Source organism: Ranitomeya variabilis, chromosome 2, assembly GCF_051348905.1.
Source record: "Ranitomeya variabilis isolate aRanVar5 chromosome 2, aRanVar5.hap1, whole genome shotgun sequence".
Lineage (NCBI taxonomy): Eukaryota > Metazoa > Chordata > Amphibia > Anura > Dendrobatidae > Ranitomeya > Ranitomeya variabilis.
The window spans coordinates 1107579880-1107596370 of record NC_135233.1 but is presented as its reverse complement, the minus strand read 5'-3'; the positions used below and the strand labels follow the sequence as shown (position 1 = coordinate 1107596370).

The following is a 16491-nucleotide window of genomic DNA, read 5'->3' as shown; positions in this document are numbered from 1 at the left end:
CAGTTGGAGAAGTTTTTGCATTGGTGCTGAGCATCTCGCTCATGTAAAAGCCATTTTGCTGACTATGTTTTGAATTCACGAGGCAATGGAGAAAAACTTTCTGTATGAGATAAGATAAACAAAACTTCCTTCAAGCCGGAATTGAACCAGCGACCTAAGGATTGCTAATTTAGAGCTACAGTCCTCCGCTCTACCAGCTGAGCTATCGAAGGATTGTTTTGAAAATCATTTGAAGAAACGGTGTCTGACCTTGCTTAAGGTGCAGGCAAAAATTGTGGTCCATTGGGTCTCTGTGGCGCAATCGGTTAGCGCGTTCGGCTGTTAACCGAAAGGTTGGTGGTTCGAGTCCACCCAGGGACGTCGCACCCTTTTGCAGTCCACCCAGAGACGTTGCACAGTTGGAGAAGTTTTTGCATTGGTGCTGAGCATCTCTCTCATGTAAAAGCCATTTTGCTGACTATGTTTTGAATTCACGAGGCAAACTGGAGAAAAACTTTCTGTATGAGATAAGATAAACAAAACTTCCTTCGAGCCGGAATTGAACCAGCGACCTAAGGATTGCTAATTTAGAGCTACAGTCCTCCGCTCTACCAGCTGAGCTATCGAAGGATTGTTTTGGCCACTGTCGAAAGCCTCCTAGGTTTGGCCGTGGGTGCCACGGGCAGATGGTAAAAATGATTCATTCAACTCTGCGAAAAAGGAATCCAATGGTAGCATTGGAGAATGCGGGCATCGATCCCGCTACCTCTCGCATGCTAAGCGAGCGCTCTACCACTTGAGCTAATCCCCCAAACCTGTGAAACTTGACGTCAGTTTCACGTCACACCAGGTCACAATTTTCATATACAGTCACAGATGACATTGCTTTTTTTTTTTTTTTTTTTTTTTTTTAAGTGTGGACTCCGTTTTCCCATACTTGAAGAACATTTAAGGAGTCCACAACGTGATTGGTGACCTACAAATACAGTCGAGCAACTTTCTAGCAAACCCTTTCTATGCACATGGAGAATCAAACCGGGGACAGTGAAAAAACTTGCATAGTTTGTAGAAAAAAGTTGTGATGTAGCACAATCCCAAGGAGAACCGTTGAACTTTTATGGGTTGGTTTGTTTATCGAAAATGCTGAGAGGTCGTGAAGGCCTCCTGGTCTTTTTTTTTCCTCCTTTCTGTGGACTCCGTTTTCCCATACTTGAAGAACATTTAAGGAGTCCACAACGTGATTGGTGACCTACAAATACAGTCGAGCAACTTTCTAGCAAACCCTTTCTATGCACATGGAGAATCAAACCGGGGACAGTGAAAAAACTTGCATAGTTTGTAGAAAAAAGTTGTGATGTAGCACAATCCCAAGGAGAACCGTTGAACTTTTATGGGTTGGTTTGTTTATTGAAAATGCTGAGAGGTCGTGAAGGCCTCCTGGTCTTTTTTTTTCCTCCTTTCTGTGGTTGCTAAACTGTAAGAAGAGAGTAGATCATGAGCCTTAACACAAAACATTAAAAGAGAATAAATGCAACACCAATGGTGAAAAGCAAGACATGCGTTGGCCGGGAATCGAACCCGGGTCAACTGCTTGGAAGGCAGCTATGCTCACCACTATACCACCAACGCTTTCGGAAGTGTATGTTTTTTTGACATTTTCTGCAATAACACTAAACTTTCTGTTGACAGAAGCATTTGGATGCAATGTAATGATGAAAAGTATAAAACACAACCTTTTAGCAGAGGATGGTTTCGATCCATCGACCTCTGGGTTATGGGCCCAGCACGCTTCCGCTGCGCCACTCTGCTCGTAGTGTTGGATGCTTAGAGTCGAAGTCTAATTACTGTCTGCCTTCTGGTCTGTGTCGTGTAATTTATCAGCCATTTCTTATCTGTTGGCAACTAGATTATTCTTGGTGTTTTGCAATTATTTCTTTGTTTTTTTCTGTTTCCTTTAGTCATATTGTTGAAAATCATTTGAAGAAACGGTGTCTGACCTTGCTTAAGGTGCAGGCAAAAATTGTGGTCCATTGGGTCTCTGTGGCGCAATCGGTTAGCGCGTTCGGCTGTTAACCGAAAGGTTGGTGGTTCGAGTCCACCCAGGGACGTCGCACCCTTTTGCAGTCCACCCAGAGACGTTGCACAGTTGGAGAAGTTTTTGCATTGGTGCTGAGCATCTCTCTCATGTAAAAGCCATTTTGCTGACTATGTTTTGAATTCACGAGGCAAACTGGAGAAAAACTTTCTGTATGAGATAAGATAAACAAAACTTCCTTCAAGCCGGAATTGAACCAGCGACCTAAGGATTGCTAATTTAGAGCTACAGTCCTCCGCTCTACCAGCTGAGCTATCGAAGGATTGTTTCGGCCACTGTCGAAAGCCTCCTAGGTTTGGCCGTGGGTGCCACGGGCAGATGGTAAAAATGATTCATTCAACTCTGCGAAAAAGGAATCCAATGGTAGCATTGGAGAATGCGGGCATCGATCCCGCTGCCTCTCGCACGCTAAGCGAGCGCTCTACCACTTGAGCTAATCCCCCAAACCTGTGAAACTTGACGTCAGTTTCACGTCACACCAGGTCACAATTTTCATATACAGTCACAGATGACATTGCTTTTTTTTTTTTTTTTTTTTTTTTTAAGTGTGGACTCCGTTTTCCCATACTTGAAGAACATTTAAGGAGTCCACAATGTGATTGGTGACCTACAAATACAGTCGAGCAACTTTCTAGCAAACCCTTTCTATGCACATGGAGAATCAAACCGGGGACAGTGAAAAAACTTGCATAGTTTGTAGAAAAAAGTTGTGATGTAGCACAATCCCAAGGAGAACCGTTGAACTTTTATGGGTTGGTTTGTTTATCGAAAATGCTGAGAGGTCGTGAAGGCCTCCTGGTCTTTTTTTTTCCTCCTTTCTGTGGTTGCTAAACTGTAAGAAGAGAGTAGAGCATGAGCCTTAACACAAAACATTAAAAGAGAATAAATGCAACACCAATGGTGAAAAGCAAGACATGCGTTGGCCGGGAATCGAACCCGGGTCAACTGCTTGGAAGGCAGCTATGCTCACCACTATACCACCAACGCTTTCGGAAGTGTACGTTTTTTTGACATTTTCTGCAATAACACTAAACTTTCTGTTGACAGAAGCATTTGGATGCAATGTAATGATGAAAAGTATAAAACACAACCTTTTAGCAGAGGATGGTTTCGATCCATCGACCTCTGGGTTATGGGCCCAGCACGCTTCCGCTGCGCCACTCTGCTCGTAGTGTTGGATGCTTAGAGTCGAAGTCTAATTACTGTCTGCCTTCTGGTCTGTGTCGTGTAATTTATCAGCCATTTCTTATCTGTTGGCAACTAGATTATTCTTGGTGTTTTGCAATTATTTCTTTGTTTTTTTCTGTTTCCTTTAGTCATATTGTTGAAAATCATTTGAAGAAACGGTGTCTGACCTTGCTTAAGGTGCAGGCAAAAATTGTGGTCCATTGGGTCTCTGTGGCGCAATCGGTTAGCGCGTTCGGCTGTTAACCGAAAGGTTGGTGGTTTGAGTCCACCCAGGGACGTCGCACCCTTTTGCAGTCCACCCAGAGACGTTGCACAGTTGGAGAAGTTTTTGCATTGGTGCTGAGCATCTCTCTCATGTAAAAGCCATTTTGCTGACTATGTTTTGAATTCACGAGGCAAACTGGAGAAAAACTTTCTGTATGAGATAAGATAAACAAAACTTCCTTTGAGCCGGAATTGAACCAGCGACCTAAGGATTGCTAATTTAGAGCTACAGTCCTCCGCTCTACCAGCTGAGCTATCGAAGGATTGTTTTGGCCACTGTCGAAAGCCTCCTAGGTTTGGCCGTGGGTGCCACGGGCAGATGGTAAAAATGATTCATTCAACTCTGCGAAAAAGGAATCCAATGGTAGCATTGGAGAATGCGGGCATCGATCCCGCTACCTCTCGCATGCTAAGCGAGCGCTCTACCACTTGAGCTAATCCCCCAAACCTGTGAAACTTGACGTCAGTTTCACGTCACACCAGGTCACAATTTTCATATACAGTCACAGATGACATTGCTTTTTTTTTTTTAAGTGTGGACTCCGTTTTCCCATACTTGAAGGACATTTAAGGAGTCCACAACGTGATTGGTGACCTACAAATACAGTCGAGCAACTTTCTAGCAAACCCTTTCTATGCACATGGAGAATCAAACCGGGGACAGTGAAAAAACTTGCATAGTTTGTAGAAAAAAGTTGTGATGTAGCACAATCCCAAGGAGAACCGTTGAACTTTTATGGGTTGGTTTGTTTATCGAAAATGCTGAGAGGTCGTGAAGGCCTCCTGGTCTTTTTTTTTCCTCCTTTCTGTGGTTGCTAAACTGTAAGAAGAGAGTAGAGCATGAGCCTTAACACAAAACATTAAAAGAGAATAAATGCAACACCAATGGTGAAAAGCAAGACATGCGTTGGCCGGGAATCGAACTCGGGTCAACTGCTTGGAAGGCAGCTATGCTCACCACTATACCACCAACGCTTTCGGAAGTGTACGTTTTTTTGACATTTTCTGCAATAACACTAAACTTTCTGTTGACAGAAGCATTTGGATGCAATGTAATGATGAAAAGTATAAAACACAACCTTTTAGCAGAGGATGGTTTCGATCCATCGACCTCTGGGTTATGGGCCCAGCACGCTTCCGCTGCGCCACTCTGCTCGTAGTGTTGAATGCTTAGAGTCGAAGTCTAATTACTGTCTGCCTTCTGGTCTGTGTCGTGTAATTTATCAGCCATTTCTTATCTGTTGGCAACTAGATTATTCTTGGTGTTTTGCAATTATTTCTTTGTTTTTTTCTGTTTCCTTTAGTCATATTGTTGAAAATCATTTGAAGAAACGGTGTCTGACCTTGCTTAAGGTGCAGGCAAAAATTGTGGTCCATTGGGTCTCTGTGGCGCAATCGGTTAGCGCGTTCGGCTGTTAACCGAAAGGTTGGTGGTTCGAGTCCACCCAGGGACGTCGCACCCTTTTGCAGTCCACCCAGAGACGTTGCACAGTTGGAGAAGTTTTTGCATTGGTGCTGAGCATCTCTCTCATGTAAAAGCCATTTTGCTGACTATGTTTTGAATTCACGAGGCAAACTGGAGAAAAACTTTCTGTATGAGATAAGATAAACAAAACTTCCTTCGAGCCGGAATTGAACCAGCGACCTAAGGATTGCTAATTTAGAGCTACAGTCCTCCGCTCTACCAGCTGAGCTATCGAAGGATTGTTTTGGCCACTGTCGAAAGCCTCCTAGGTTTGGCCGTGGGTGCCACGGGCAGATGGTAAAAATGATTCATTCAACTCTGCGAAAAAGGAATCCAATGGTAGCATTGGAGAATGCGGGCATCGATCCCGCTACCTCTCGCATGCTAAGCGAGCGCTCTACCACTTGAGCTAATCCCCCAAACCTGTGAAACTTGACGTCAGTTTCACGTCACACCAGGTCACAATTTTCATATACAGTCACAGATGACATTGCTTTTTTTTTTTTTTTTTTTAAGTGTGGACTCCGTTTTCCCATACTTGAAGAACATTTAAGGAGTCCACAACGTGATTGGTGACCTACAAATACAGTCGAGCAACTTTCTAGCAAACCCTTTCTATGCACATGGAGAATCAAACCGGGGACAGTGAAAAAACTTGCATAGTTTGTAGAAAAAAGTTGTGATGTAGCACAATCCCAAGGAGAACCGTTGAACTTTTATGGGTTGGTTTGTTTATCGAAAATGCTGAGAGGTCGTGAAGGCCTCCTGGTCTTTTTTTTTCCTCCTTTCTGTGGTTGCTAAACTGTAAGAAGAGAGTAGAGCATGAGCCTTAACACAAAACATTAAAAGAGAATAAATGAAACACCAATGGTGAAAAGCAAGACATGCGTTGGCCGGGAATCGAACCCGGGTCAACTGCTTGGAAGGCAGCTATGCTCACCACTATACCACCAACGCTTTCGGAAGTGTACGTTTTTTTGACATTTTCTGCAATAACACTAAACTTTCTGTTGACAGAAGCATTTGGATGCAATGTAATGATGAAAAGTATAAAACACAACCTTTTAGAAGAGGATGGTTTCGATCCATCGACCTCTGGGTTATGGGCCCAGCACGCTTCCGCTGCGCCACTCTGCTCGTAGTGTTGGATGCTTAGAGTCGAAGTCTAATTACTGTCTGCCTTCTGGTCTGTGTCGTGTAATTTATCAGCCATTTCTTATCTGTTGGCAACTAGATTATTCTTGGTGTTTTGGAATTATTTCTTTGTTTTTTTCTGTTTCCTTTAGTCATATTGTTGAAAATCATTTGAAGATACGGTGTCTGACCTTGCTTAAGGTGCAGGCAAAAATTGTGGTCCATTGGGTCTCTGTGGCGCAATCGGTTAGCGCCTTCGGCTGTTAACCGAAAGGTTGGTGGTTCGAGTCCACCCAGGGACGTCGCACCCTTTTGCAGTCCACCCAGAGACGTTGCACAGTTGGAGAAGTTTTTGCATTGGTGCTGAGCATCTCTCTCATGTAAAAGCCATTTTGCTGACTATGTTTTGAATTCACGAGGCAAACTGGAGAAAAACTTTCTGTATGAGATAAGATAAACAAAACTTCCTTCGAGCCGGAATTGAACCAGCAACCTAAGGATTGCTAATTTAGAGGTACAGTCCTCCGCTCTACCAGCTGAGCTATCGAAGGATTGTTTTGGCCACTGTCGAAAGCCTCCTAGGTTTGGCCGTGGGTGCCACGGGCAGATGGTAAAAATGATTCATTCAACTCTGCGAAAAAGGAATCCAATGGTAGCATTGGAGAATGCGGGCATCGATCCCGCTACCTCTCGCATGCTAAGCGAGCGCTCTACCACTTGAGCTAATCCCCCAAACCTGTGAAACTTGACGTCAGTTTCACGTCACACCAGGTCACAATTTTCATATACAGTCACAGATGACATTGCTTTTTTTTTTTTAAGTGTGGACTCCGTTTTCCCATACTTGAAGGACATTTAAGGAGTCCACAACGTGATTGGTGACCTACAAATACAGTCGAGCAACTTTCTAGCAAACCCTTTCTATGCACATGGAGAATCAAACCGGGGACAGTGAAAAAACTTGCATAGTTTGTAGAAAAAAGTTGTGATGTAGCACAATCCCAAGGAGAACCGTTGAACTTTTATGGGTTGGTTTGTTTATCGAAAATGCTGAGAGGTCGTGAAGGCCTCCTGGTCTTTTTTTTTCCTCCTTTCTGTGGTTGCTAAACTGTAAGAAGAGAGTAGAGCATGAGCCTTAACACAAAACATTAAAAGAGAATAAATGCAACACCAATGGTGAAAAGCAAGACATGCGTTGGCCGGGAATCGAACTCGGGTCAACTGCTTGGAAGGCAGCTATGCTCACCACTATACCTATAAAGCCTCCTAGGTTTGGCCGTGGGTGCCACGGGCAGATGGTAAAAATGATTCATTCAACTCTGCGAAAAAGGAATCCAATGGTAGCATTGGAGAATGCGGGCATCGATCCCGCTACCTCTCGCATGCTAAGCGAGCGCTCTACCACTTGAGCTAATCCCCCAAACCTGTGAAACTTGACGTCAGTTTCACGTCACACCAGGTCACAATTTTCATATACAGTCACAGATGACATTGCTTTTTTTTTTTTTTTTTTTAAGTGTGGACTCCGTTTTCCCATACTTGAAGAACATTTAAGGAGTCCACAACGTGATTGGTGACCTACAAATACAGTCGAGCAACTTTCTAGCAAACCCTTTCTATGCACATGGAGAATCAAACCGGGGACAGTGAAAAAACTTGCATAGTTTGTAGAAAAAAGTTGTGATGTAGCACAATCCCAAGGAGAACCGTTGAACTTTTATGGGTTGGTTTGTTTATCGAAAATGCTGAGAGGTCGTGAAGGCCTCCTGGTCTTTTTTTTTCCTCCTTTCTGTGGTTGCTAAACTGTAAGAAGAGAGTAGAGCATGAGCCTTAACACAAAACATTAAAAGAGAATAAATGAAACACCAATGGTGAAAAGCAAGACATGCGTTGGCCGGGAATCGAACCCGGGTCAACTGCTTGGAAGGCAGCTATGCTCACCACTATACCACCAACGCTTTCGGAAGTGTACGTTTTTTTGACATTTTCTGCAATAACACTAAACTTTCTGTTGACAGAAGCATTTGGATGCAATGTAATGATGAAAAGTATAAAACACAACCTTTTAGAAGAGGATGGTTTCGATCCATCGACCTCTGGGTTATGGGCCCAGCACGCTTCCGCTGCGCCACTCTGCTCGTAGTGTTGGATGCTTAGAGTCGAAGTCTAATTACTGTCTGCCTTCTGGTCTGTGTCGTGTAATTTATCAGCCATTTCTTATCTGTTGGCAACTAGATTATTCTTGGTGTTTTGGAATTATTTCTTTGTTTTTTTCTGTTTCCTTTAGTCATATTGTTGAAAATCATTTGAAGATACGGTGTCTGACCTTGCTTAAGGTGCAGGCAAAAATTGTGGTCCATTGGGTCTCTGTGGCGCAATCGGTTAGCGCCTTCGGCTGTTAACCGAAAGGTTGGTGGTTCGAGTCCACCCAGGGACGTCGCACCCTTTTGCAGTCCACCCAGAGACGTTGCACAGTTGGAGAAGTTTTTGCATTGGTGCTGAGCATCTCTCTCATGTAAAAGCCATTTTGCTGACTATGTTTTGAATTCACGAGGCAAACTGGAGAAAAACTTTCTGTATGAGATAAGATAAACAAAACTTCCTTCGAGCCGGAATTGAACCAGCAACCTAAGGATTGCTAATTTAGAGGTACAGTCCTCCGCTCTACCAGCTGAGCTATCGAAGGATTGTTTTGGCCACTGTCGAAAGCCTCCTAGGTTTGGCCGTGGGTGCCACGGGCAGATGGTAAAAATGATTCATTCAACTCTGCGAAAAAGGAATCCAATGGTAGCATTGGAGAATGCGGGCATCGATCCCGCTACCTCTCGCATGCTAAGCGAGCGCTCTACCACTTGAGCTAATCCCCCAAACCTGTGAAACTTGACGTCAGTTTCACGTCACACCAGGTCACAATTTTCATATACAGTCACAGATGACATTGCTTTTTTTTTTTTAAGTGTGGACTCCGTTTTCCCATACTTGAAGGACATTTAAGGAGTCCACAACGTGATTGGTGACCTACAAATACAGTCGAGCAACTTTCTAGCAAACCCTTTCTATGCACATGGAGAATCAAACCGGGGACAGTGAAAAAACTTGCATAGTTTGTAGAAAAAAGTTGTGATGTAGCACAATCCCAAGGAGAACCGTTGAACTTTTATGGGTTGGTTTGTTTATCGAAAATGCTGAGAGGTCGTGAAGGCCTCCTGGTCTTTTTTTTTCCTCCTTTCTGTGGTTGCTAAACTGTAAGAAGAGAGTAGAGCATGAGCCTTAACACAAAACATTAAAAGAGAATAAATGCAACACCAATGGTGAAAAGCAAGACATGCGTTGGCCGGGAATCGAACTCGGGTCAACTGCTTGGAAGGCAGCTATGCTCACCACTATACCACCAACGCTTTCGGAAGTGTACGTTTTTTTGACATTTTCTGCAATAACACTAAACTTTCTGTTGACAGAAGCATTTGGATGCAATGTAATGATGAAAAGTATAAAACACAACCTTTTAGCAGAGGATGGTTTCGATCCATCGACCTCTGGGTTATGGGCCCAGCACGCTTCCGCTGCGCCACTCTGCTCGTAGTGTTGAATGCTTAGAGTCGAAGTCTAATTACTGTCTGCCTTCTGGTCTGTGTCGTGTAATTTATCAGCCATTTCTTATCTGTTGGCAACTAGATTATTCTTGGTGTTTTGCAATTATTTCTTTGTTTTTTTCTGTTTCCTTTAGTCATATTGTTGAAAATCATTTGAAGAAACGGTGTCTGACCTTGCTTAAGGTGCAGGCAAAAATTGTGGTCCATTGGGTCTCTGTGGCGCAATCGGTTAGCGCGTTCGGCTGTTAACCGAAAGGTTGGTGGTTCGAGTCCACCCAGGGACGTCGCACCCTTTTGCAGTCCACCCAGAGACGTTGCACAGTTGGAGAAGTTTTTGCATTGGTGCTGAGCATCTCTCTCATGTAAAAGCCATTTTGCTGACTATGTTTTGAATTCACGAGGCAAACTGGAGAAAAACTTTCTGTATGAGATAAGATAAACAAAACTTCCTTCGAGCCGGAATTGAACCAGCGACCTAAGGATTGCTAATTTAGAGCTACAGTCCTCCGCTCTACCAGCTGAGCTATCGAAGGATTGTTTTGGCCACTGTCGAAAGCCTCCTAGGTTTGGCCGTGGGTGCCACGGGCAGATGGTAAAAATGATTCATTCAACTCTGCGAAAAAGGAATCCAATGGTAGCATTGGAGAATGCGGGCATCGATCCCGCTACCTCTCGCATGCTAAGCGAGCGCTCTACCACTTGAGCTAATCCCCCAAACCTGTGAAACTTGACGTCAGTTTCACATCACACCAGGTCACAATTTTCATATACAGTCACAGATGACATTGCTTTTTTTTTTTTTTTTTTTAAGTGTGGACTCCGTTTTCCCATACTTGAAGAACATTTAAGGAGTCCACAACGTGATTGGTGACCTACAAATACAGTCGAGCAACTTTCTAGCAAACCCTTTCTATGCACATGGAGAATCAAACCGGGGACAGTGAAAAAACTTGCATAGTTTGTAGAAAAAAGTTGTGATGTAGCACAATCCCAAGGAGAACCGTTGAACTTTTATGGGTTGGTTTGTTTATCGAAAATGCTGAGAGGTCGTGAAGGCCTCCTGGTCTTTTTTTTTCCTCCTTTCTGTGGTTGCTAAACTGTAAGAAGAGAGTAGAGCATGAGCCTTAACACAAAACATTAAAAGAGAATAAATGAAACACCAATGGTGAAAAGCAAGACATGCGTTGGCCGGGAATCGAACCCGGGTCAACTGCTTGGAAGGCAGCTATGCTCACCACTATACCACCAACGCTTTCGGAAGTGTACGTTTTTTTGACATTTTCTGCAATAACACTAAACTTTCTGTTGACAGAATCATTTGGATGCAATGTAATGATGAAAAGTATAAAACACAACCTTTTAGCAGAGGATGGTTTCGATCCATCGACCTCTGGGTTATGGGCCCAGCACGCTTCCGCTGCGCCACTCTGCTCGTAGTGTTGAATGCTTAGAGTCGAAGTCTAATTACTGTCTGCCTTCTGGTCTGTGTCGTGTAATTTATCAGCCATTTCTTATCTGTTGGCAACTAGATTATTCTTGGTGTTTTGCAATTATTTCTTTGTTTTTTTCTGTTTCCTTTAGTCATATTGTTGAAAATCATTTGAAGAAACGGTGTCTGACCTTGCTTAAGGTGCAGGCAAAAATTGTGGTCCATTGGGTCTCTGTGGCGCAATCGGTTAGCGCGTTCGGCTGTTAACCGAAAGGTTGGTGGTTCGAGTCCACCCAGGGACGTCGCACCCTTTTGCAGTCCACCCAGAGACGTTGCACAGTTGGAGAAGTTTTTGCATTGGTGCTGAGCATCTCTCTCATGTAAAAGCCATTTTGCTGACTATGTTTTGAATTCACGAGGCAAACTGGAGAAAAACTTTCTGTATGAGATAAGATAAACAAAACTTCCTTCGAGCCGGAATTGAACCAGCGACCTAAGGATTGCTAATTTAGAGCTACAGTCCTCCGCTCTACCAGCTGAGCTATCGAAGGATTGTTTTGGCCACTGTCGAAAGCCTCCTAGGTTTGGCCGTGGGTGCCACGGGCAGATGGTAAAAATGATTCATTCAACTCTGCGAAAAAGGAATCCAATGGTAGCATTGGAGAATGCGGGCATCGATCCCGCTACCTCTCGCATGCTAAGCGAGCGCTCTACCACTTGAGCTAATCCCCCAAACCTGTGAAACTTGACGTCAGTTTCACATCACACCAGGTCACAATTTTCATATACAGTCACAGATGACATTGCTTTTTTTTTTTTTTTTTTTAAGTGTGGACTCCGTTTTCCCATACTTGAAGAACATTTAAGGAGTCCACAACGTGATTGGTGACCTACAAATACAGTCGAGCAACTTTCTAGCAAACCCTTTCTATGCACATGGAGAATCAAACCGGGGACAGTGAAAAAACTTGCATAGTTTGTAGAAAAAAGTTGTGATGTAGCACAATCCCAAGGAGAACCGTTGAACTTTTATGGGTTGGTTTGTTTATCGAAAATGCTGAGAGGTCGTGAAGGCCTCCTGGTCTTTTTTTTTCCTCCTTTCTGTGGTTGCTAAACTGTAAGAAGAGAGTAGAGCATGAGCCTTAACACAAAACATTAAAAGAGAATAAATGCAACACCAATGGTGAAAAACAAGACATGCGTTGGCCGGGAATCGAACCCGGGTCAACTGCTTGGAAGGCAGCTATGCTCACCACTATACCACCAACGCTTTCGGAAGTGTACGTTTTTTTGACATTTTCTGCAATAACACTAAACTTTCTGTTGACAGAAGCATTTGGATGCAATGTAATGATGAAAAGTATAAAACACAACCTTTTAGCAGAGGATGGTTTCGATCCATCGACCTCTGGGTTATGGGCCCAGCACGCTTCCGCTGCGCCACTCTGCTCGTAGTGTTGGATGCTTAGAGTCGAAGTCTAATTACTGTCTGCCTTCTGGTCTGTGTCGTGTAATTTATCAGCCATTTCTTATCTGTTGGCAACTAGATTATTCTTGGTGTTTTGCAATTATTTCTTTGTTTTTTTCTGTTTCCTTTAGTCATATTGTTGAAAATCATTTGAAGAAACGGTGTCTGACCTTGCTTAAGGTGCAGGCAAAAATTGTAGTCCATTGGGTCTCTGTGGCGCAATCGGTTAGCGCGTTCGGCTGTTAACCGAAAGGTTGGTGGTTCGAGTCCACCCAGGGACGTCGCACCCTTTTGCAGTCCACCCAGAGACGTTGCACAGTTGGAGAAGTTTTTGCATTGGTGCTGAGCATCTCTCTCATGTAAAAGCCATTTTGCTGACTATGTTTTGAATTCACGAGGCAAACTGGAGAAAAACTTTCTGTATGAGATAAGATAAACAAAACTTCCTTCGAGCCGGAATTGAACCAGCGACCTAAGGATTGCTAATTTAGAGCTACAGTCCTCCACTCTACCAGCTGAGCTATCGAAGGATTGTTTTGGCCACTGTCGAAAGCCTCCTAGGTTTGGCCGTGGGTGCCACGGGCAGATGGTAAAAATGATTCATTCAACTCTGCGAAAAAGGAATCCAATGGTAGCATTGGAGAATGCGGGCATCGATCCCGCTACCTCTCGCATGCTAAGCGAGCGCTCTACCACTTGAGCTAATCCCCCAAACCTGTGAAACTTGACGTCAGTTTCACGTCACACCAGGTCACAATTTTCATATACAGTCACAGATGACATTGCTTTTTTTTTTTTTTTTTTAAGTGTGGACTCCGTTTTCCCATACTTGAAGAACATTTAAGGAGTCCACAACGTGATTGGTGACCTACAAATACAGTCGAGCAACTTTCTAGCAAACCCTTTCTATGCACATGGAGAATCAAACCGGGGACAGTGAAAAAACTTGCATAGTTTGTAGAAAAAAGTTGTGATGTAGCACAATCCCAAGGGGAACCGTTGAACTTTTATGGGTTGGTTTGTTTATCGAAAATGCTGAGAGGTTATGAAGGCCTCCTGGTCTTTTTTTTTCCTCCTTTCTGTGGTTGCTAAACTGTAAGAAGAGAGTAGAGCATGAGCCTTAACACAAAACATTAAAAGAGAATAAATGCAACACCAATGGTGAAAAGCAAGACATGCGTTGGCCGGGAATCGAACCCGGGTCAACTGCTTGGAAGGCAGCTATGCTCACCACTATACCACCAACGCTTTCGGAAGTGTACGTTTTTTTGACATTTTCTGCAATAACACTAAACTTTCTGTTGACAGAAGCATTTGGATGCAATGTAATGATGAAAAGTATAAAACACAACCTTTTAGCAGAGGATGGTTTCGATCCATCGACCTCTGGGTTATGGGCCCAGCACGCTTCCGCTGCGCCACTCTGCTCGTAGTGTTGGATGCTTAGAGTCGAAGTCTAATTACTGTCTGCCTTCTGGTCTGTGTCGTGTAATTTATCAGCCATTTCTTATCTGTTGGCAACTAGATTATTCTTGGTGTTTTGCAATTATTTCTTTGTTTTTTTCTGTTTCCTTTAGTCATATTGTTGAAAATCATTTGAAGAAACGGTGTCTGACCTTGCTTAAGGTGCAGGCAAAAATTGTGGTCCATTGGGTCTCTGTGGCGCAATCGGTTAGCGCGTTCGGCTGTTAACCGAAAGGTTGGTGGTTCGAGTCCACCCAGGGACGTCGCACCCTTTTGCAGTCCACCCAGAGACGTTGCACAGTTGGAGAAGTTTTTGCATTGGTGCTGAGCATCTCTCTCATGTAAAAGCCATTTTGCTGACTATGTTTTGAATTCACGAGGCAAACTGGAGAAAAACTTTCTGTATGAGATAAGATAAACAAAACTTCCTTCGAGCCGGGATTGAACCAGCGACCTAAGGATTGCTAATTTAGAGCTACAGTCCTCCGCTCTACCAGCTGAGCTATCGAAGGATTGTTTTGGCCACTGTCGAAAGCCTCCTAGGTTTGGCCGTGGGTGCCACGGGCAGATGGTAAAAATGATTCATTCAACTCTGCGAAAAAGGAATCCAATGGTAGCATTGGAGAATGCGGGCATCGATCCCGCTACCTCTCGCATGCTAAGCGAGCGCTCTACCACTTGAGCTAATCCCCCAAACCTGTGAAACTTGACGTCAGTTTCACGTCACACCAGGTCACAATTTTCATATACAGTCACAGATGACATTGCTTTTTTTTTTTTTTTTTTTTTTTTTAAGTGTGGACTCCGTTTTCCCATACTTGAAGAACATTTAAGGAGTCCACAACGTGATTGGTGACCTACAAATACAGTCGAGCAACTTTGTAGCAAACCCTTTCTATGCACATGGAGAATCAAACCGGGGACAGTGAAAAAACTTGCATAGTTTGTAGAAAAAAGTTGTGATGTAGCACAATCCCAAGGAGAACCGTTGAACTTTTATGGGTTGGTTTGTTTATCGAAAATGCTGAGAGGTCGTGAAGGCCTCCTGGTCTTTTTTTTTCCTCGTTTCTGTGGTTGCTATACTGTAAGAAGAGAGTAGAGCATGAGCCTTAACACAAAACATTAAAAGAGAATAAATGCAACACCAATGGTGAAAAGCAAGACATGCGTTGGCCGGGAATCGAACCCGGGTCAACTGCTTGGAAGGCAGCTATGCTCACCACTATACCACCAACGCTTTCGGAAGTGTACGTTTTTTTGACATTTTCTGCAATAACACTAAACTTTCTGTTGACAGAAGCATTTGGATGCAATGTAATGATGAAAAGTATAAAATACAACCTTTTAGCAGAGGATGGTTTCGATCCATCGACCTCTGGGTTATGGGCCCAGCACGCTTCCGCTGCGCCACTCTGCTCGTAGTGTTGGATGCTTAGAGTCGAAGTCTAATTACTGTCTGCCTTCTGGTCTGTGTCGTGTAATTTATCAGCCATTTCTTATCTGTTGGCAACTAGAAGCCTCTGCCCAAGGCAAGACCAGTATGGCCCAACTGTGGCACAGTTTTCTGTGCCCCCCACAAAAGTCTACACCATCACAGACGGCTCCAGTCAGCAGGAGGCAACGGTTCCGTCAGATGGTGACAGACTACATGTCTTGCCCTCTTGCTGTACTCCCAGACGGCTCTTCCCCTTTCAAGTTTTGGGTCTCAAAGCTGGATACATGGCCAGAGCTAAGCCAGTATGCATTGGAGGTGCTGTCTTGCCCTGCGGCCAGTGTATTATCGGAACGTGTCTTTAGTGCTGCAGGTGGTGTACTAACTGACCGTCGCATGCGACTATCCTCCGATAACGTTGACCGGCTTACTTTCCTGAAAATGAACAAGGCCTGGATCTCGCAGGAATTTGCCACTCCTCCTCCTGATTAAATAATTAGGTCACTGTATACGTTATCCAGGTCTCCTGTTGTGTTCATCTTTCTACCACCTGAACTTAAATTCCTGTGCTCCAACACCGCCAGTTGAGGCTCAGACGTGCCGTCTGCACAGTCAAAACATACGACCCAGTGTTATTGGGTTTCAGTAACGTCAGCTGATCCCCAGCTGTGTAGCCGGCAATGTGTCATGCGACCGCCACGCTGACACAACAACTGAAATGTAAGGGAATCTGTCCCCCCCCCAAGGCGTTTGTTACTGAAAGAGCCACCTTGTGCAGCAGTAATGCTGCACAAGGAAAAGGTAGCTATTTTTGTTTAGCTCCTTGCACACGCAGAACTTAACACTTATAAAATGTGTCCCCTGCAACCGTAAAACCGTCCCGGAGGTGGGACTTTCCTTCGTAATGTGACGCAGCACAGCCGTCATTCCTACCCCCCCGGCGCCGCGCACCGGCTCCTCAGCGTTGTTTTATTCCGTCC

The 16491-nt window shown here is 44.1% G+C and overlaps 37 non-coding genes across 37 annotated transcripts; 7 read left to right on the top strand and 30 right to left on the bottom strand.

Moving 5' to 3' along the window:
• Nucleotides 1–286: 286 nt before the first annotated feature.
• TRNAN-GUU (transfer RNA asparagine (anticodon GUU)) lies at nucleotides 287–360 on the top strand. Its single transcript has one exon. It is a non-coding gene; the product is annotated as a tRNA-Asn (tRNA).
• A 163-nt stretch (nucleotides 361–523) lies between these two features.
• TRNAY-GUA (transfer RNA tyrosine (anticodon GUA)) lies at nucleotides 524–609 on the bottom strand. Its single transcript is given in 2 exon segments — nucleotides 524–559; nucleotides 573–609. It is a non-coding gene; the product is annotated as a tRNA-Tyr (tRNA).
• A 108-nt stretch (nucleotides 610–717) lies between these two features.
• Nucleotides 718–790, bottom strand: TRNAA-AGC (transfer RNA alanine (anticodon AGC)). Its single transcript has one exon. It is a non-coding gene; the product is annotated as a tRNA-Ala (tRNA).
• A 746-nt stretch (nucleotides 791–1536) lies between these two features.
• Nucleotides 1537–1608, bottom strand: TRNAG-UCC (transfer RNA glycine (anticodon UCC)). The gene has a single exon. It is a non-coding gene; the product is annotated as a tRNA-Gly (tRNA).
• Nucleotides 1609–1716: 108 nt separating this feature from the next.
• TRNAM-CAU (transfer RNA methionine (anticodon CAU)) lies at nucleotides 1717–1788 on the bottom strand. The gene has a single exon. It is a non-coding gene; the product is annotated as a tRNA-Met (tRNA).
• Nucleotides 1789–2013: 225 nt separating this feature from the next.
• On the top strand, nucleotides 2014–2087 carry TRNAN-GUU (transfer RNA asparagine (anticodon GUU)). Its single transcript has one exon. It is a non-coding gene; the product is annotated as a tRNA-Asn (tRNA).
• Nucleotides 2088–2989: 902 nt separating this feature from the next.
• TRNAG-UCC (transfer RNA glycine (anticodon UCC)) lies at nucleotides 2990–3061 on the bottom strand. Its single transcript has one exon. It is a non-coding gene; the product is annotated as a tRNA-Gly (tRNA).
• Nucleotides 3062–3169: 108 nt separating this feature from the next.
• On the bottom strand, nucleotides 3170–3241 carry TRNAM-CAU (transfer RNA methionine (anticodon CAU)). The gene has a single exon. It is a non-coding gene; the product is annotated as a tRNA-Met (tRNA).
• Nucleotides 3242–3897: 656 nt separating this feature from the next.
• On the bottom strand, nucleotides 3898–3970 carry TRNAA-AGC (transfer RNA alanine (anticodon AGC)). The gene has a single exon. It is a non-coding gene; the product is annotated as a tRNA-Ala (tRNA).
• Nucleotides 3971–4609: 639 nt separating this feature from the next.
• On the bottom strand, nucleotides 4610–4681 carry TRNAM-CAU (transfer RNA methionine (anticodon CAU)). Its single transcript has one exon. It is a non-coding gene; the product is annotated as a tRNA-Met (tRNA).
• A 225-nt stretch (nucleotides 4682–4906) lies between these two features.
• TRNAN-GUU (transfer RNA asparagine (anticodon GUU)) lies at nucleotides 4907–4980 on the top strand. The gene has a single exon. It is a non-coding gene; the product is annotated as a tRNA-Asn (tRNA).
• Nucleotides 4981–5143: 163 nt separating this feature from the next.
• Nucleotides 5144–5229, bottom strand: TRNAY-GUA (transfer RNA tyrosine (anticodon GUA)). Its single transcript is given in 2 exon segments — nucleotides 5144–5179; nucleotides 5193–5229. It is a non-coding gene; the product is annotated as a tRNA-Tyr (tRNA).
• A 108-nt stretch (nucleotides 5230–5337) lies between these two features.
• On the bottom strand, nucleotides 5338–5410 carry TRNAA-AGC (transfer RNA alanine (anticodon AGC)). The gene has a single exon. It is a non-coding gene; the product is annotated as a tRNA-Ala (tRNA).
• A 466-nt stretch (nucleotides 5411–5876) lies between these two features.
• On the bottom strand, nucleotides 5877–5948 carry TRNAG-UCC (transfer RNA glycine (anticodon UCC)). The gene has a single exon. It is a non-coding gene; the product is annotated as a tRNA-Gly (tRNA).
• Nucleotides 5949–6784: 836 nt separating this feature from the next.
• On the bottom strand, nucleotides 6785–6857 carry TRNAA-AGC (transfer RNA alanine (anticodon AGC)). Its single transcript has one exon. It is a non-coding gene; the product is annotated as a tRNA-Ala (tRNA).
• Nucleotides 6858–7472: 615 nt separating this feature from the next.
• Nucleotides 7473–7545, bottom strand: TRNAA-AGC (transfer RNA alanine (anticodon AGC)). The gene has a single exon. It is a non-coding gene; the product is annotated as a tRNA-Ala (tRNA).
• A 466-nt stretch (nucleotides 7546–8011) lies between these two features.
• TRNAG-UCC (transfer RNA glycine (anticodon UCC)) lies at nucleotides 8012–8083 on the bottom strand. Its single transcript has one exon. It is a non-coding gene; the product is annotated as a tRNA-Gly (tRNA).
• Nucleotides 8084–8919: 836 nt separating this feature from the next.
• TRNAA-AGC (transfer RNA alanine (anticodon AGC)) lies at nucleotides 8920–8992 on the bottom strand. Its single transcript has one exon. It is a non-coding gene; the product is annotated as a tRNA-Ala (tRNA).
• A 639-nt stretch (nucleotides 8993–9631) lies between these two features.
• On the bottom strand, nucleotides 9632–9703 carry TRNAM-CAU (transfer RNA methionine (anticodon CAU)). Its single transcript has one exon. It is a non-coding gene; the product is annotated as a tRNA-Met (tRNA).
• Nucleotides 9704–9928: 225 nt separating this feature from the next.
• On the top strand, nucleotides 9929–10002 carry TRNAN-GUU (transfer RNA asparagine (anticodon GUU)). The gene has a single exon. It is a non-coding gene; the product is annotated as a tRNA-Asn (tRNA).
• Nucleotides 10003–10165: 163 nt separating this feature from the next.
• On the bottom strand, nucleotides 10166–10251 carry TRNAY-GUA (transfer RNA tyrosine (anticodon GUA)). The gene is given in 2 exon segments: nucleotides 10166–10201; nucleotides 10215–10251. It is a non-coding gene; the product is annotated as a tRNA-Tyr (tRNA).
• Nucleotides 10252–10359: 108 nt separating this feature from the next.
• On the bottom strand, nucleotides 10360–10432 carry TRNAA-AGC (transfer RNA alanine (anticodon AGC)). Its single transcript has one exon. It is a non-coding gene; the product is annotated as a tRNA-Ala (tRNA).
• Nucleotides 10433–10898: 466 nt separating this feature from the next.
• TRNAG-UCC (transfer RNA glycine (anticodon UCC)) lies at nucleotides 10899–10970 on the bottom strand. Its single transcript has one exon. It is a non-coding gene; the product is annotated as a tRNA-Gly (tRNA).
• Nucleotides 10971–11078: 108 nt separating this feature from the next.
• On the bottom strand, nucleotides 11079–11150 carry TRNAM-CAU (transfer RNA methionine (anticodon CAU)). Its single transcript has one exon. It is a non-coding gene; the product is annotated as a tRNA-Met (tRNA).
• Nucleotides 11151–11375: 225 nt separating this feature from the next.
• TRNAN-GUU (transfer RNA asparagine (anticodon GUU)) lies at nucleotides 11376–11449 on the top strand. The gene has a single exon. It is a non-coding gene; the product is annotated as a tRNA-Asn (tRNA).
• Nucleotides 11450–11612: 163 nt separating this feature from the next.
• Nucleotides 11613–11698, bottom strand: TRNAY-GUA (transfer RNA tyrosine (anticodon GUA)). Its single transcript is given in 2 exon segments — nucleotides 11613–11648; nucleotides 11662–11698. It is a non-coding gene; the product is annotated as a tRNA-Tyr (tRNA).
• Nucleotides 11699–11806: 108 nt separating this feature from the next.
• TRNAA-AGC (transfer RNA alanine (anticodon AGC)) lies at nucleotides 11807–11879 on the bottom strand. The gene has a single exon. It is a non-coding gene; the product is annotated as a tRNA-Ala (tRNA).
• Nucleotides 11880–12345: 466 nt separating this feature from the next.
• TRNAG-UCC (transfer RNA glycine (anticodon UCC)) lies at nucleotides 12346–12417 on the bottom strand. The gene has a single exon. It is a non-coding gene; the product is annotated as a tRNA-Gly (tRNA).
• Nucleotides 12418–12525: 108 nt separating this feature from the next.
• Nucleotides 12526–12597, bottom strand: TRNAM-CAU (transfer RNA methionine (anticodon CAU)). Its single transcript has one exon. It is a non-coding gene; the product is annotated as a tRNA-Met (tRNA).
• Nucleotides 12598–12822: 225 nt separating this feature from the next.
• TRNAN-GUU (transfer RNA asparagine (anticodon GUU)) lies at nucleotides 12823–12896 on the top strand. Its single transcript has one exon. It is a non-coding gene; the product is annotated as a tRNA-Asn (tRNA).
• A 357-nt stretch (nucleotides 12897–13253) lies between these two features.
• TRNAA-AGC (transfer RNA alanine (anticodon AGC)) lies at nucleotides 13254–13326 on the bottom strand. The gene has a single exon. It is a non-coding gene; the product is annotated as a tRNA-Ala (tRNA).
• Nucleotides 13327–13791: 465 nt separating this feature from the next.
• TRNAG-UCC (transfer RNA glycine (anticodon UCC)) lies at nucleotides 13792–13863 on the bottom strand. Its single transcript has one exon. It is a non-coding gene; the product is annotated as a tRNA-Gly (tRNA).
• Nucleotides 13864–13971: 108 nt separating this feature from the next.
• TRNAM-CAU (transfer RNA methionine (anticodon CAU)) lies at nucleotides 13972–14043 on the bottom strand. Its single transcript has one exon. It is a non-coding gene; the product is annotated as a tRNA-Met (tRNA).
• A 225-nt stretch (nucleotides 14044–14268) lies between these two features.
• TRNAN-GUU (transfer RNA asparagine (anticodon GUU)) lies at nucleotides 14269–14342 on the top strand. The gene has a single exon. It is a non-coding gene; the product is annotated as a tRNA-Asn (tRNA).
• A 357-nt stretch (nucleotides 14343–14699) lies between these two features.
• TRNAA-AGC (transfer RNA alanine (anticodon AGC)) lies at nucleotides 14700–14772 on the bottom strand. Its single transcript has one exon. It is a non-coding gene; the product is annotated as a tRNA-Ala (tRNA).
• A 472-nt stretch (nucleotides 14773–15244) lies between these two features.
• TRNAG-UCC (transfer RNA glycine (anticodon UCC)) lies at nucleotides 15245–15316 on the bottom strand. The gene has a single exon. It is a non-coding gene; the product is annotated as a tRNA-Gly (tRNA).
• A 108-nt stretch (nucleotides 15317–15424) lies between these two features.
• On the bottom strand, nucleotides 15425–15496 carry TRNAM-CAU (transfer RNA methionine (anticodon CAU)). Its single transcript has one exon. It is a non-coding gene; the product is annotated as a tRNA-Met (tRNA).
• Between the last annotated feature and the right edge of the window lie 995 nt (nucleotides 15497–16491).